At 38.2% G+C, this 13,158-nt stretch overlaps 1 non-coding gene across 1 annotated transcript; it reads left to right on the top strand.

Moving 5' to 3' along the window:
- Window positions 1-5,566: 5,566 nt before the first annotated feature.
- On the top strand, window positions 5,567-5,639 carry Trnak-cuu (transfer RNA lysine (anticodon CUU)). The gene has a single exon. It is a non-coding gene; the product is annotated as a tRNA-Lys (tRNA).
- Window positions 5,640-13,158: the final 7,519 nt, after the last annotated feature.

The raw sequence follows: 13,158 nt of genomic DNA, 5'->3' as shown, positions 1-13,158 counted from the left end.
ATGCTCGTTTGCTTTAAAAAGGTCAATGCGCACTTTTGCCTCGTGCGCACCTTTGCCCCGCACTACCCTACTGGTTTTCGAATTAATTGGCCATATGTTTTATGAAAATGTGTTTTCCATGTTTTTACTGAAATTAAAACAAGCCGAAAAGTATAACTTTTTTTTTCGGTGCGGGTATAATGGACATGTAGTGGGGGGAATATGGACAGGTTCATAATATTCGAAGCGTAGAGGTTTATCGCTCGCGAGAGGAATAATTTCGCTCTTTCTCAGTGTTTGTGTGTCCAGTAACTGAAATAGAACAAACAGGGAAAGCAATAGATAAAAGAGTTGAATATTCTTCCCTTCACATTCCCTCATGCATTGGATGTGATCTTGGATATGACTGTCCATTTTAACCCCACCAGTGCAATTGTTTCAATAAATTAAATTTACCACTTACGAATGAATTTACTTTTCCGTACATACCTAATATCGCTTCTCTGTTAACTCACAAACCGAAATATAAGCATCAGCGAATTAAATTTTGCAATTAAACCACTCAAAATGCTTAATATCGAAGCCGCAAGAATTACATCCATACGCGGAATCATGTTTGGTTTTCGGTTTTTGTTTCCCTATTCTACCTTTGATCATTATTCATTGCCATAGGGTGGTTTAAATATTATAGAATAACATGTGGAAGGTGTTCTCATTAACTGAAATCAGAAATTCGAAATGTAACTATACAAAACAACCACCTGTCCATTATACTCCCAAGTTCCCCTATGTTTTTGCCAATAATTTTGCTACTTTCATTATATCCCTCGATGGCATCTCATACATCTGCTAAAAATGTTTGTCAAGAGAATTACTCTCTCTTTGCCATCCAATTTTGTAACACTGGAAAGACCGAAACTTAGTATATACCTATACTACCCAATAGCAGTCAAAACGACTGCTTTGTGAAATAATATCTGATGTGTAAAGATATTTATTTCAATAAAATTTTCGATATTTTTTATATCATTTACAGTTACATAACAAGTTCTTAGTGATTATTAACAATAAATAAATTATTTTACTCAAAAAAATCATTTTTATGTATTTTTTTAAATGAAGGTGGAAATGTTTTCATGTGTTTTTATTACTTTTATAAATTTTCACATATTCATGCTTAGAATCTAGAACAGCTACTCTTTTATTTAGTCCGCTTTTATATAGGGGAAAGGGGGACAGCTTCGGACAACGCTTGTAGAAATTAAGTGGTACAATTTTCAACAAAATTAAAAATATAAGTAAGTTAACAGCCCCTCCACCAACAGCTGTCATATGGTTTGACATCTCCTGGTCGTTTATTACTTACGTAAACAACACAGTGCCCTTTTTCATACACTTTTCGAAACTTGTGAGCTTGAAGTTGTAAGTATTTCCCTAATTTCTTTGTGAACGATTTAGAAATTTAAGTACACCACCTCAATTAGTGACTAATATGAAATGAAAAAAACGTGCATACAACGGGGAAATAAAGGTCTATTTATTAGATAAAATTATGCTTTGTCTTCGGATGGTGGTGGGACATATTTGGATACTGTATAATACCTCATAAAATTTGTGTCTGATTGTTGTTTCCTAACAAACATCAATTCAGTCTGAACCTCAGACCTAATGATGGTTCGAAACTACAGAGAGAAAACCGATAGAACCAGCATCAACGAAGATGAGACGGAAAGAGCTACCGAACTAGTTTCGAATAGAACGTTTTCATAATTCTAGCTCACAGGTGGTCCAACTCGGTCCATTGTCTTTGCTAATTTCCCAACTAACGGTTGCATAACGGGAAAACTGTTTCTCATTGTTCTGGAACATTTGAAAAAGGTAGCAAAACGCAACGTAAACGAATCAATTTCAAAAAATCAATCAAAAAGTCATTGCACTTTGGAAACAAATAAATATTGCCGAGAAAATTGCACAATTCATGTATATTTTCCACCTAATGTCACAAATCGCTGACAACCGCTGGATGTTCCAGTTATGGGCCCTATCAAGCAAAAGCTCTCAGTTTCCCCGAACGATTGGCTACTCATCCATCCTGGAAAAAACTATTTCTATACACGACCTTTCAGGTATAGTTGCATCGACTTATAATGCTTCTTTCAATCTGAGTAATATCCTAGCTGGATTCAAAATGACAGGTTGCTATCAATTCTCAAGAAAGGTTTTTTCGGACAAGGATTTTGAATGCTCGAATGATTTCACCTACTGAAGCGGAGGTAGCAACTGACTCATCGGGTAATACAACAATGCTGCAAAACATTGCGTCTACAACACAGATAGATTTTACTTTAGCAACTTTGTCTCCGGAAAATGGTGAACCTTTTCCAAAAACTTCACCGCGGAAAACCATCACTCGAAAACGGAAGAAAGCAAAATCACGAATTTTTACTGACTCTCACAGCAAGCAGTTTCCTTTCAGACAAATACTGATAAACATAAAAATGCAGAATATGCTAGAAATAAGAGGAAACGGAAGTAATTGTTGATAAATAGAAAACTTTTAATTGTTTTTTCGTTGTCCGAACGTGCCCCAGGACTGTCCGAAACTGCCCCACATATGGGGCACATTCGGACAAAAAGGCAATTTTCAAAAATTCGAATAAACCATTCGAAATCACATCAACGCACGCCTCTAACACGCTCATATGATACATTGATGTCCAAATGACAACCAGGATGAATTCAGGTTTTTTTTTAAGTTTACAAAAAATACTAAAAATCAAGGAACAAAAAAAGTGTCCGAATGTGCCCCCCTCCCCCCTACTGTATGAACACAATTCTCTGATTTACATAACAGAGTTGAAAACAAGTTTCAGAACATCGTGTTCACTGAGAAGCATTGATGATATTTCCCCAAATAAGAAAAACCATTCAATACATTCATTCCAATTGTGTGCCAAGTTTATTGAGTTTATTAGGCATAAACTGTGAAAATCTGCATCTGGTTTTTGACGAAAATAATTGCTCGTCAACTGTAATATTAGGCTGTCAAAAAAGTCCTGCGGTATTTTTTTTGAATTTTCATTTGTTCATAAAATTAGTTACAATCATCTGTTTTAAGTCAAATATGCGCCGTTTTGTTCAATGACTTGTTCCCAACGAGATGCCAACTTCATAATACCCCTGTTATAGAAGCTCGCTTCCTTATTGGCAAAAAACTCGAATAGCCAATTTCCACAGGCCTCTTTTGTGGCTAACTTCTGACTACCTAGCTCGTTCGCCATGGACAAAAACAGGTGGTAGTCACTTGGTGCAAGGTCCGGACTATATGGCGGATGCAAAAGAACCTCCCATCCGAGCTCCCGGAGCTTCTGGCGCGTCACCAAAGAAGTGTGTGGCCTGGCGTTGTCCTGATGGAAGACAATGCGGCCTCTGTTTATCAAAGATGGCCTCTTCTTCATGAGTGCTACCTTCAAGCGGTCCAGTTGTTGGCAGTACAGGTCCGAATTGAGCGTTTGGCCATAGGGAAGCAGCTCATAATAGATTATTCCTTGACAATCCCACCAAACACACAGCAGAACCTTCCTGGCCGTTAATGAGGGCTTGGCCACCGTCTGAACCGCTTCAGCGGGCTTCGACCACGACCGTTTGCGCTTCACGTTGTCGTAAGTGACCCACTTTTCATCGCCAGTCACCATCCGCTTCAGAAACGGGTCGATTTTGTTGCGATTCAGCAGCGATTCACATGCGTCGATACGGTCAAAGATGTTTTTTTGCGTCAACGTGTGTGGCACCCATACATCGAGCTTCTTTGTGAATCCAAGCTTCTTCAAATGGTTAATAACGGTTTGATGACTTATCCCCAGCTCTTGGCCGATGCTACGGCTGCTACTATGCCGGTCTTTCTCGGCTGATTCAGCGATTTTGTCGCAATTTTCGACGACAGGCCTTCCGGAGCGTGGCGCATCTTCGACGACCTCTACACCAGAACGAAAACGTTGAAACCATCGTTGTGCGGTGGAAATGGAAACTGTATCGGGTCCATAAACTGCACAAATTTTATTGGCAGCTTGAGATGCATTTTTGCCTTTGTCATAGTAGTACTGTAAAATATGTCGGATTTTCTCTTTATTTTGCTCTATATTTGCGACACTATAACTCACGAACGACTTAACCAAACAAAACACTGTCAAGGACTATATTATAGCGCGCAAAAATACCTTTCCAACAAGCTATAGTATGACTCGATACAATGAATACAACTAGAACTACGCGCTTACAACGACACCTCGCGGAAATACCGCAGGACTTTTTTGACAGCCTAATATTTTGCCCTGGTTGATAGCAAGCTTGACTTTTGTCAATATTCTCTATCAGTCCTCAAAACAATCGAAAACTGTTCCGGTCTCCTGGAAAGTGTTTTCTGTTTCTTCATCAGAGTCTGCACTACTTAGCATCCTACACCTTCTCCCGGATATATTGATGCCCATTTCATTTTCATCATTGATGATCGACTCCTCATCGTTATCTTCAATGATCAGATCACTTTGAATGCAATCTGCTCCATCTGCCTCATAATAGTTCAGAATTTATTACATCTGATTCGACAGTACATCGAAGCACTCTTCACTTATGTTCGTTTACCTTTCCAAAAACTCATTTTTATTCGACATTTATTTCCTGCATTTAGGCCTCAAAAGAAATAAAATAAACAACTTGTTAGAACAAGTATTACGGCATAGAAATTCGAATAACAATTACTACTTTAGATTTTTGAGAAACTGCAACTTATCAAGTATACGCCCAAAGTGACAATTTATCATGTACTTGTATGTTATCATGTAACGGTAATCGAAAAAAAAAAAAGAAAACTTCCTTCCAATACAATGCTGAAAGTAGTCATATACGAAATTTACTGAGTTGTATTATTTAAAATTCCTCAAGCAGTGAAAATGATTGCTTTTGGGCTATATAGGTATAACACATATATATCACCGGAAATGAAGGAGGGGGAAGGTAACTACAATTATTAATAAACACAGTTATATGTTGTGTAAATAGTCACAACATTCTAAGAAACTGTGTCATTATATACATAACATCTTTCCTACTTGAAATTGTAAGGCAGTCAAAATGACTTGCTTGGAAAATCTAGTGTTAATAACTTATTTTAAGATACCGTCACAACCGTGGCTCATTCGGATGGAGCAAAGGTATTGGGTCGAAATTCTGATTAAAATGCTCAACTTCTTGCCTCGGTAAGCAAGCAAAATACTGAGTGAGCGTGAAAAATGTTCGCCAACTGCATTAGATTTTACAGAAGCCGTAATCAACAACGAATCTTCAGCCTAAAGTGGACATATTCTTCAAAATTTAACTTACACAACTGTAATGACCTTTGTGTGATTTGCGTCGATGACGAACTATGTCCCAACGCGCACCATATTTAGAATACAGAATAGAAAAAAAAGAATACAATTTCGAATTTAGAATTCTCGTCAAATACGCTTAGAATACTAGGACGTAGTCATTTTAAAATTGTGAAAATATTCGGTTTGCATGATATATTCGACATAAACAGTTTCCGACAGCCCGGCTAGCTCAGTCGGTAGAGCATGAGACTCTTAATCTCAGGGTCGTGGGTTCGAGCCCCACGTTGGGCGAGTAAACTTTTTGTTGTCTTAATGTTTACATCTTCATGAACAATCTCAATGTCCATTTCCTTGGATGGAGGAGGGCCATTAGTAGCGTGTGCGTATCCTTTCCACTTCGGTCCTTCACTTATCTTAACACCTACAATAACCTGTCACTTCACAAATAAACTAATTTTGTAGATCGGAGAGCAGCTTTAGGGACTGTGATAAAACGAAATGTGTAAATATTCCTCCCACTAAACTCTAGGGGTCCACAAAGCTTTGATTTATAAATGAAAAAAGCGAGCGTGAAAACGATAGAACAAATTTTATAAGCAGTTACGGACGGTGGGTGGGTGAAGGGAAGCGTGCGGTAATAGCTTGTGCTGTAGCAAATAGAAAATCCTCTGCCCTATCGCCCGGATCGTGGGAATCCAAATACGAGCGGAGTTCTCACACACGACGAGCACGCGTGCAAGAGAGGGATGGAAATGGTTGGTGTTGAATTCCAGTCGGGACGGAAAAGGACACAAGGATACAAAGGGCATGATCCCTCCCGAATTAATGACGTGACATTTGGATGAGGCATGAGAAGAAAAAGCGTTTACTGAGCAGTTCAGTGGTCGCATTTGAAGGCAAACATCTCAGAAAAATATCCATAAGGGGATTACTCATCGCGTTTTGGCTTCTGTATTGTGGACATTTTCAATGTTGCTCATCGTATTCCAAGCTAAACAGAAGAAAAGAAAAATGATTCATACAATTTATACATTTCAAGTCGTGTGTGAATCACGGACCGAGTAGCGGACGACGGCAGCAGCAGCGGTATCCTTCGAATCGCTGTGTACGTGCGACAAACCTGCCAAAGGGACTCTGGAAAGAAACTGTTCCAATCAATCATTCGTCCTCCGTGTCGAGAAGCAAAAAAGCAAAGAGGATACTCAGCTCAGGAGTAGGAGGAGTTTGAGCGCTCCTAATTGCATACAGTATTTCCTCACAGAGAAGGGCCTTGTCTAGAACTTGCCCTGCAAAATCTTTCCGACAGGGCAGCTGGCGCACTCCCTTTCTTCTTTATGTTTTTTTATGACTGTTTTCGGGTGCGATAAAATAATTTTTATGTTTTGTTTTTTCCTCTCAGGTCATATTTTTTTTTCTCTCCAATGTGTTTCTCAGACAGTTTCGGGAACGGTTTCCCACGCAAAAGAGAAACGTTATAAAACACCTGTCATTCGGAAGTGTGGGTCTACTAGTGGTGCATAGAATTCGAATTCGATTTGGATAGCGAAACGAATCGAGAGGGATGTTGCGCGAGCGATATTTGATTTGTTTTGTTTTGTTTTTTTTTTTTTGATGAAATATTTGAATCAATGATCATCATTCAGTAGTTACTATTTCTATTGTAGAACAAAAAAAAACAAGTTCACAGTGAAAAACGAAAACTATGCTTCGGAGGCAAGCGTTGTCGCGAAAAAATATTTACTTCTTATTCTCACACGATCCATTCTTGGAAAAAAATTTAGCCCCTATCCCTTAATCTTGCGAACAATTAATAATACATACCGTCTATTTCAATTGAAATCCGAATAAACGTAAAATTTTGAGGTCGTGTACATCAATGGTCAGATACAGGTCGGACTCGATAATATACAGACTCGATTATACGTGATTCGATTACATACAATTTTGAACTCGATTATATACAGTTTGGATTTTTTTTTTTTAATATTTCAAATGTGGCCTATTTCATGAAGAAATATAACCTTTTAATGTTAAGGTGAAGTTTAAGTGGCTATTACATGTACAGTGGGGTAAAAATCGTGATTTTTGAAGATTTTGCTTGAATTTTCACCAGGAATTGTTAATACAGGGCGGACTCGATTATATAAAGTTTTTGATTTCTATTCACTGTATAAAGGGTGTGTCACATCAAATTGCATCACGGAAAAAACGCTGTAGAAATTCTATTTTTAGGAATTATATCTTCAGCTTCCGCTTATAATCAGATAAGAGTGTATAGATCACGTTGGCCATGCTTCACTGTCAATTTTTCGTAAATTTGGAAAAATGTCGTCGAACGAAAAAGAGCGTCGTGAAATAATCCTGTGCACTCATTTCGAGAATCCGGAGTTGTCACATCGGGACATCGGTAAGATGCTGGGAATCGTCCAATCCACGGTCAGCAGAGTACTAAAACGATACTTCGAGAACCTAACCATCGACCGGAAGGTGAAGAACGGCAAAAATGGATGCTCCGTCAGTGAAAAAGATCACAAGCGCGTAGTTAAGCAGTTTAGACGTGATCCGAGAAGTTCGGTCCGGGATGTCACCAATAAGCTGAATTTGTCAAGCTCATTCGTCCAGCGGACCAAGCAGCGGGAAAGCCTGCGTACATACAAGGTTCAGAAGGCCCCTAACCGCGACGAAAGGCAAAACATGGTGGGGAAGACGCGAGCCCGGAAGCTGTACACCGAAATGCTGACGAAGCCGCATTGCCTGGTAATGGATTCAGCGTTCCGGAGGAGATTCGCAAGCAGAAACTATCCAAGTTTGCCAAAAAGTACATGGTGTGGCAAGCGATCTGCTCTTGCGGAAAGCGGACCTGGCCGGATCTCGCTTCGTGCCACTATTCAAAGGACGTGTTGGAGTGGTACGAAGCCAACGGGGTCACCTTCGTGCCAAAGGAAATGAACCCGCTCAACGCGCCGGAGCTTCGCCCAATAGAGAAATATTGAGCGATTATGAAGCAGGCCCTCCGGAAGAACCCAAAAGTTGTCAAATCGGAGGCGGACTTCAAGAGAAAATGGATTTCTGTTCAAAAAAAACTACAACCTGACGTTGTACAGAACCTTATGAACGGGGTAAAGAGGAAGGGGCGAGCATACGGGCTTGGGCTCGAAGTATGAATAAAAAGAAAATGCCAAAAGTTGTTCAATAGTTTTTATTTTACTGTCTAAAATTTTCAAAAGGATCGGTCTACTGGACGAATTTCTACAGCGTTTTTTCCGTGATGCAATTTGATGTGACACACCCTTTAGTAGTGGAACAACTAAATTGGTGGATTTTAATAACATTTTGGAAGTGAAACACTTAAAAGTCGGGTCCACACGGGTCCACTGGCTTCGGCATCTTCAATGAAAATTCCAGTGCCTCTTTCAAACTCAAAGATCCTTGTTCCGTGTATGTCGCTGAACTGGGTGCGATATACTACGCACTAGGGATCATTGATAGGGATATTTTATTTTTTCAGACAGTCTCAGCTCAATAGAAGCAATCCGTTCAATGAAATTTGATAAACGCTCATCTTATTTCCTAACCAGAATAAGACATCTATTGAGTGTTTTGGTCGAAAAATTATTCAAGATTACCTTAGCATGGGTTCCCTCTCATTGCTCGATTCCGGGGAATGAGAAAGCGGACTCGCTAGCTAAGGTGGGCGCTTCAGAAGGCACACTTTTTGAAATGCAAATTGCTTATAATGAATTTTTCCACATTCCTCGTCAGTATACGCTCGTAAGTTGGCAGCGCATGTGGAGTGGAGATGAGTTCGGTCGTTGGTTACACACGATTATCCCTAAGGTCTCGACGAGGGCATGGTTCAAGGGATTGAATGTAGGTCGTGATTTCATTCGCGTGATATCTCGGCTTATGTCCAATCACTACAACCTAAACGCGCATCTCTATCGCATTGGGCTCGCAGCAAACAATCTTTGTGATTGTGGCGATGGCTACCACGACATCGAGCATGTTGTCTGGTCGTGCATCCGGTTCCATGATGCTCGCTCTCAGCTCTCTAGAGCACTGAGAGCACAAGGCAGACAATCGGATATCCCCGTCCGGGATATCTTAGGTAGCCGTGATCCTAATCTTCTGCTTCATCTATACGTGTTCCTCAGAAACGCCGATGTCAACGTTTAATGATGTTTCCTTCGTTGTGTCCCTGTTTCATATCCCTCCTATCCGATCTATAAACTTTTACTTAGTCGCGGCAATACATACACACACTCTTTACAGATACACGGGCCAAAGGTTCCTCGAGTCGAGAAGACGCACCACGCTAGATATGGGGTACAGACTAGGGGGCGTTGCTGATTAATGGTCAGCTGCATCCCAATAGGAAGTATCCCGTGTCGAGCACAGGTACAGAGCATTGGAGACAGCAACATCACAATTACGAAAACACTTGTAATACTAACCTCGAGCCAACCGCGAGTAATCGGTTACATATTACTAACATAGTTATAAGGCAAACATTGTCGAAATATTGAACTCCCGGCCCCGTCAGGTTGACGCCATATGAGCCTTAATAAAAATATATATTTTGGATTAAAAAAAAAGTCCGGCCTGTACTTTTCTTCACTGCAACATTTCTTTTATCTATTTTATATACCTCACTTCTTGAATATTTAGTCAAAGTTATATAATTTTCTCTGAAGCTTTGACATTTAAATTATGGGGTCATATGTGTTCTCTGAAATCATAAATGAAATAGGGAGAATGATCTTGGTTTGTCCAATTTAGGGTGTTATCACGCAACTAGTAAATGTAAATCGATTTTTCTTCATGAAAATCACATATAATCGAGACGAGTTTGGGTTTGTAGGAAAGCCCTAAATCTCTAGTTTCTAATTCTACCATAAGACGAAGAAATTGTTCAAATACTTATGTTTTCTAACGATTTTTCTCAAAGAGAAATTATGATCATGGTTTGTCCACCTCTGATCAAAGTTTGTCCGAAAAAACGATCATGATTTGTCCAGTTTTAGAAATCACTATTTTTGAATGAAAAAATAGGATTTAAAAGTAGATGTTGCATTTCTCATTGCTTGAGTTTCTTCTTCTTCAATGGCACTAACGTTCCTAGAGGAACTTCGCCGTCTCAACGTAGTATTACATGCGTCATTTTTATTAGTACTTAGTTGAGATTTCTATGCCAAGTAACACGCCTTGAATGCATTCTGAGTGGCAAGCTCTAGAATACGCGTGATCACAGTGCAAGTCGGAGGAAATTTCTTTGACGAAAAATTCCCCCGACCAGAACGGGAATCGAACCCGAACACCCGGCATGTTAGTTGTGACGCTAACCACTCGGCCAAGGGAGCACAATTGCTTGAGTTTACTGTCATCATATTGATCCATTCATAATTTAGGCTTTCTTCAGAATATTGCCTTTTCTTAGGCATTTTAAACGTGTTCACCTCAACACACTCAACACAGAGAAACTTTATTTCTGTTACTTTATAACTTTATGAAACTTTATTTCTGTTGTGCGCGAAGGACACCATTAAAAAACTGCAGTGCGCCAAGCGGTTGCCATAGAAATTATGTGGACAAAACAACATTAGGGAATCGGACAACTCATGATCAAAATTGAGGTCATCGAAATGCATTAATTACATGACTTAGCCAAGTAAATCTGATACAAATGGTGTGCAAGCATGATGTTTACAATATTTGTAAGTGCTATAATCTAGAAAATGTCTGAATACGTGCCAAATAATCATCTGGTGATTGACTAAAAGTTAACTCAAGTGAGGGGCGCATATACACCAATAGAATAATCCTTAGAACATGTGAATGTATAAAAAATATACTATAAAACTTTTGTAAATCATGAAGAAGACAATATCATTTATATGTTTTGAAACATTCGAATACCGAATTTGACACAGATGAACACACAGGCTGAACTAGAGCATTCAGAAAAGTGGACAAACCATGATCATATTTTCGACTGGACAAACCAAAATCATTTACCTTAATAATGAATGGGTTTATTAGAGTATTTTATTTTTAATCTCAGATCAACATTACTTAATTATATCGACTTAGCCGTTTGTCAAAAAATTAATATCTGCTATTCAAACAACATACCGTTTTGTCTCATATTCCGAACAGTCTCAAATTTCGAACACTTTGCCATACAAATGAAACACAAATTTCTGCATTACTCGAGAACTAATCAAGCAAATGAAGGCAAATTTGAAATATGGAGGTTTTAGGGTGCAATAAACGATTATATGGTAGTAATATACTCCTCCCCCCTCTCTTAGGCGGGGCTGCTATACAAATGAAACACAAATTTCTGCATTTCTCGAGAATTTATCAAGCAAATGAAACTAAATTAGGCCTACGGAGGTTTTAGGGTACAATAAATGTTTTTACGGTGGTTAGATACTCCACCATCCTCTCTAAGAGGGGGGCTTTCATACAAATGAAACACAAATTTCTGCATAACTCGAAAACTAACTAAGCAAATGGAGCCAAATTTGGCATGTGAAGATTTTAGGGAGCACGAAACGTTTTTATGGTCTCTTCCTCTCTCCCTTCCCCCTCAACCATTTATTCCATGTAACGGAGAATCATGTTATTTGCAAGTGGTTGAAAAATCTTGAACGCGAATTGTGTATGAAAATAATCTGATATTATAATCATGAGTTTTGGTAGAAGTACTAGGAATTTTATAGTAAAAGGTAAATTCAACGGGATCGATTAGAAGATCAATCAATGAACAGTTCTGCGTTTGGACTCATGAACTTGCGCTTAGTAAGAAAACGTGAATGTTTGAAGGTATTGATAACAAAAAACAAATTTTGGGCGGGATGAAGTTTGCCGGGTCAGCTAGTATTAGATATTTGCAAAAAAAAGTGACAGTCAAAACCAAGGATAAAATGTTTGCGTTAGCAAATTCCGTAAAAACAAGCATCGTTTTTGTAATTTTTTTTAACTATTTTGTTTGTTGTTTTCATGTGAAATGTTAGACAATATATGAACCTAAACCTGGGTGAAAAAATGATATTTTCTGCAGAAATCTTCATTAAAATTGACATTGAAGTAGTGTTCGGAATATGAATCAAGTTTCTACGCATGATTCAAATTCCGAATACTTCATTTTCAATTTTCAATTCACTTGAATGTAAAAATTAATTGAATAATCAAAACACTGAAATTCTTTGGGTTATAGCCTTCATTTCAACATCATTTACAGGTATCGATACAGCCTATAATTTATAATATTAATCATTTGTAAAAAAATGACAGTCAAAACCAATGATAAAATATATGCGTTAGCAAATTCTGTGAAAAAACTACGAAAACTGTGCTCCCTAAAAAAAACTATTTTGTTTGTTGTTTTCATGTTAAGTGCTAGAAATGGTTGGAATCTACAATAAATGGATGAATATTTTATGCAGAAATCTTCATTAAAATTAGTTTTCGGAATATGTATCAAGTTCCTACGCATGATTCAAATTGCGAACACATTTAAACATTTTTAAATTAAATTTTACTGAACTTTAATGTTATAAATAATTTAATATCCAAAACCCAGACATTCTTTCATTTTAACATCATTTACAGGAATCGATACTGATATAGCGCACTTGGTCCCAAAACCATGTAAACTATAAGAAACAAATACAATCAATAATTACAAAAGCAAAATCCAATTTTTTTCTCTGAGCATAACATTTTTCCAAAGAAGACATGCTAATTGACTTTAATTTGATATATCGATCATATGAATCGGTCCAGTGGTTTAAAAGTTATAATT

The sequence above is a fragment of the Toxorhynchites rutilus genome, chromosome 2 (assembly GCF_029784135.1).
Source record: "Toxorhynchites rutilus septentrionalis strain SRP chromosome 2, ASM2978413v1, whole genome shotgun sequence".
In the NCBI taxonomy this organism is placed as follows: domain Eukaryota; kingdom Metazoa; phylum Arthropoda; class Insecta; order Diptera; family Culicidae; genus Toxorhynchites; species Toxorhynchites rutilus.
Note: the sequence above shows the minus strand (reverse complement) of the source record. Positions and strands in the feature narration are given on the sequence as shown.